Consider the following 5,425-nt stretch of genomic DNA (forward strand, 5'->3'; position numbering starts at 1 on the left):
ACTGCGCACACAATTCACAAACACAGAAAAAATATTTTGTTATTTGGTTTGGAGTGCACTTTGGGGTTTACAGCACCCTTTAACGGTCAAGCCAGCCGGCCCTTTACTTATGACACAGGCGCACTCTTGGCACTACTTTGTTGATGCACGTGCGGCTACTGCGCACACAATTCACAAGCACAGAAAATATTATTTTTTTGGTTTGGACTGGAGTGTACTTTGGGGGTTACAGCACCCTTTAACGGTCAAGCCAGCCGGCCCTTTACTTATGACACAGGCGCACGCTTGGCACTACTTTGTTGATGCACGTGCGGCTACTGCGCACACAATTCACAAACACAGAAAATATTTATTTTTTTGGTTTGGACTGGAGTGTACTTTGGGGGTTACAGCACCCTTTAACGGTCAAGCCAGCCGGCCCTTTACTTATGACACAGGCGCACGCTTGGCACTACTTTGTTGATGCACGTGCGGCAACTGCGCACACAATTCACAAACACAGAAAATATATTTTTTTTTGGTTTGGCCTGGAGTGTACTTTGGGGGTTACAGCACCCTTTAACGGTCAAGCCAGCCGGCCCTTTACTTATGACACAGGCGCACGCTTGGCACTACTTTGTTGATGCACGTGCGGCTACTTCGCACACAATTCACAAACACAGAAAAAATATTTTGTTATTTGGTTTGGAGTGTACTTTGGGGGTTACAGCACCCTTTAACGGTCAAGCCAGCCGGCCCTTTACATAGGACACAGGCGCACGCTTGGCACTACTTTGTTGATGCACGTGCGGCTACTGCGCACACAATTCACAAACACAGAAAAAATATTTTATTTGGTTTGGAGTGTACTTTGGGGGTTACAGCACCCTTTAACGGTCAAGCCAGCCGGCCCTTTACTTATGACACAGGCGCACGCTTGGCACTACTTTGTTGATGCACGTGCGGTTACTGCGCACACAATTCACAAACACAGAAAATATTTTTTTTTTTGCTTTGGACTGGAGTGTACTTTCGGGGTTACAGCACCCTTTAACGGTCAAGCCAGCCGGCCCTTTATTTATGACACAGGCGCACACTTGGCACTACTTTGTTGATGCACATGCGGTTACTGCGCACACAATTCACAAACACAGAAAATATTTTTTTTTTTTTTGGACTGGAGTGTACTTTGGGGGTTACAGCACCCTTTAACTGTCAAGCCAGCTGGCCCTTTACTTATGACACAGGCGCACGCTTGGCACTACTTTGTTGATGCACGTGCGGCTACTTCGCACACAATTCACAAACACAGAAAAAATATTTTGTTATTTGGTTTGGAGTGTACTTTGGGGGTTACAGCACCCTTTAACGGTCAAGCCAGCCGGCCCTTTACATAGGACACAGGCGCACGCTTGGCACTACTTTGTTGATGCACGTGCGGCTACTGCGCACACAATTCACAAACACAGAAAAAATATTTTATTTGGTTTGGAGTGTACTTTGGGGGTTACAGCACCCTTTAACGGTCAAGCCAGCCGGCCCTTTACTTATGACACAGGCGCACGCTTGGCACTACTTTGTTGATGCACGTGCGGTTACTGCGCACACAATTCACAAACACAGAAAATATTTTTTTTTTTGGTTTGGACTGGAGTGTACTTTCGGGGTTACAGCACCCTTTAACGGTCAAGCCAGCCGGCCCTTTATTTATGACACAGGCGCACACTTGGCACTACTTTGTTGATGCACATGCGGTTACTGCGCACACAATTCACAAACACAGAAAATATTTTTTTTTTTTTTGGACTGGAGTGTACTTTGGGGGTTACAGCACCCTTTAACTGTCAAGCCAGCTGGCCCTTTACTTATGACACAGGCGCACGCTTGGCACTACTTTGTTGATGCACGTGCGGATACTTCGCACACAATTCACAAACACAGAAAATATTTTTTTTTTTTGGTTTGGACTGGAGTGTACTTTGGGAGTTACAGCACCCTTTAACGGTCAAGCCAGCCGGCCCTTTACTTATGACACAGGCGCAAGCTTGGCACTACTTTGTTGATGCACGTGCGGCAACTGCGCACACAATTCACAAACACAGAAAATATTTATTTTTTTGGTTTGGACTGGAGTGTACTTTGGGGGTTACAGCACCCTTTAACGGTCAAGCCAGCCGGCCCTTTACTTATGACACAGGCGCACGCTTGGCACTACTTTGTTGATGCACGTGCGGCTACTGCGCACACAATTCACAAACACAGAAAATATTTATTTTTTTGGTTTAGACTGGAGTGTACTTTGGGGGTTACAGCACCCTTTAACGGTCAAGCCAGCCGGGCCCTTTACATAGGACACAGGCGCACGCTTGGCACTACTTTGTTGATGCACGTGCGGCTACTGCGCACACAATTCACAAACACAGAAAATATTTTTTTTTTGGTTTGGACTGGAGTGTACTTTCGGGGTTACAGCACCCTTTAACGGTCAAGCCAGCCGGCCCTTTACTTATGACACAGGCGCACACTTGGCACTACTTTGTTGATGCATGTGCGGCTACTGCGCACACAATTCACAAACACAGAAAAAATATTTTGTTATTTGGTTTGGAGTGCACTTTGGGGTTTACAGCACCCTTTAACGGTCAAGCCAGCCAGCCCTTTACTTATGACACAGGCGCACTCTTGGCACTACTTTGTTGATGCACGTGCGGCTACTGCGCACACAATTCACAAGCACAGAAAATATTTTTTTTTTTGGTTTGGACTGGAGTGTACTTTGGGGGTTACAGCACCATTTAACGGTCAAGCCAGCCGGCCCTTTACTTATGACACAGGCGCACGCTTGGCACTACTTTGTTGATGCACGTGCGGCTACTGCGCACACAATTCACAAACACAGAAAATATTTATTTTTTTGGTTTGGACTGGAGTGTACTTTGGGGGTTACAGCACCCTTTAACGGTCAAGCCAGCCGGCCCTTTACTTATGACACAGGCGCACGCTTGGCACTACTTTGTTGATGCACGTGCAGCTACTGCGCACACAATTCACAAACACAGAAAATATTTTTTTTTTTGGTTTGGACTGGAGTGTACTTTGGGGGTTACAGCACCCTTTAACGGTCAAGCCAGCCGGCCCTTTACTTATGACACAGGCGCACGCTTGGCATTACTTTGTTGATGCACGTGCGGCTACTTCGCATACAATTCACAAACACAGAAAAAATATTTTGTTATTTGGTTTGGAGTGTACTTTGGGGGTTACAGCACCCTTTAACGGTCAAGCCAGCCGGCCCTTTACTTATGACACAGGCGCACACTTGGCACTACTTTGTTGATGCACATGCGGCTACTGCGCACACAATTCACAAACACAGAGAAAAACATTTTTTTTAGTTTGGACTGGAGTGTACTTTGGGGGTTACAGCACCCTTTAACGATCAAGCCAGCCGGCCCTTTACTTATGACACAGGCGCACGCTTGGCACTACTTTGTTGATGCACGTGCGGCTACTGCGCACACAATTCACAAACACAGAAAATATTTTTTTTTTTGGTTTGGACTGGAGTGTACTTTGGGGGTTACAGCACCCTTTAACGGTCAAGCCAGCCGGCCCTTTACTTATGACACTTGCGCACGCTTGGCACTACTTTGTTGATGCACGTGCGGCTACTGCGCACACAATTCACAAACAGAAAATATTTTTTTTTTGGGTTTGGACTGGAGTGTACTTTGGGGGTTACAGCACCCTTTAACGGTCATGCCAGCCAGCCTGTTACTTATGACACAGGCGCACGCTTGGCACTTCTTTGTTGATGCACGTGCGGCTACTGCGCACACAATTCACAAACACAGAAAAAATATTTTGTTATTTGGTTTGGAGTGCACTTTGGGGTTTACAGCACCCTTTAACGGTCAAGCCAGCCGGCCCTTTTCTTATGACACAGGCGCACGCTTGGCACTACTTTGTTGATGCACGTGCGGCTACTTCGCACACAATTCACAAGCACAGAAAATATTTTTTTTTTTGGTTTGGACTGGAGTGTACTTTGGGGGTTACAGCACCCTTTAACGGTCAAGCCAGCTGGCCCTTTACTTATGACACAGGCGCACGCTTGGCACTACTTTGTTGATGCACGTGCGGCTACTGCGCACACAATTCACAAACACAGAAAAAAATTTTTTTTTGGTTTAGACTGGAGTGTACTTTGGGGGTTACAGCACCCTTTCACGGTCAAGGCAGCCAGGCCCTTTACTTAGGACACAGGCGCATGCTTGGCACTACTTTGTTGATGCACGTGCGGCTACTGCGCACACAATTCACAAACACAGAAAAAATATTTTATTTGGTTTGGAGTGTACTTTGGGAGTTACAGCACCATTTAACGGTCAAGCCAGCCGGCCCTTTACTTATGACACAGGCGCACGCTTGGCACTACATTATTGATGCATGTGCGGTTACTGCGCACACAATTCACAAACACAGAAAATATATATTTTTTTGGTTTGAACTGGAGTGTACTTTGGGGGTTACAGCACCCTTTAATGGTCAAGCCAGCTGGCCCTTTACTTATGACACAGGCGCACGCTTGGCACTACTTTGTTGATGCACATGCGGCTACTGCGCACACAATTCACAAACACAGAAAAAATATTTTGTTATTTGGTTTAGAGAGCACTTTGGGGGTTACAGCACCCTTTAACGGTCAAGCCAGCTGGCCCTTTACTTATGACACAGGCGCACGCTTGGCACTACTTTGCTGATGCACGTGCGGCTACTGCGCACACAATTCACAAGCACAGAAAATATTTTTTTTTTTGGTTTGGACTGGAGTGTACTTTGGGGGTTACAGCACCCTTTAACGGTCAAGCCAGCCGGCCCTTTACTTATGACACAGGCGCACGCTTGGCACTACTTTGTTGATGTACGTGCGGCTACTGCGCACACAATTCACAAACACAGAAAATATATTTTTTTTTGGTTTGGACTGGAGTGTACTTTGGGGGTTACAGCACCCTTTAACGGTCAAGCCAGCCGGCCCTTTACTTATGACACAGGCGCACGCTTGGCACTACTTTGTTGATGCACATGCGGCTACTTCGCACACAATTCACAAACACAGAAAAAATATTTTGTTATTTGGTTTGGAGTGTACTTTGGGGGTTACAGCACCCTTTAACGGTCAAGCCAGCTGGCCCTTTACTTATGACACAGGCGCACGCTTGGCACTACTTTGCTGATGAACATGCAGCTACTGCGCACACAATTCACAAACACAGAAAATATTTTTTTTTGGTTTGGAGTGGAGAGTACTTTGGGGGTTACAGCACCCTTTAACGGACAAGCCAGCCGGCCCTTTACTTATGACACAGACGCACGCTTGGCACTACTTTGTTGATGCACGTGCGGCTACTGCGCACACAATTTACAAAATCACAGAAAATAT

Source organism: Taudactylus pleione, unplaced genomic scaffold (genome assembly GCF_031769625.1).
Source record: "Taudactylus pleione unplaced genomic scaffold, aTauple2 ptg001044l, whole genome shotgun sequence".
Classification (NCBI taxonomy): Eukaryota; Metazoa; Chordata; class Amphibia; order Anura; family Myobatrachidae; genus Taudactylus; species Taudactylus pleione.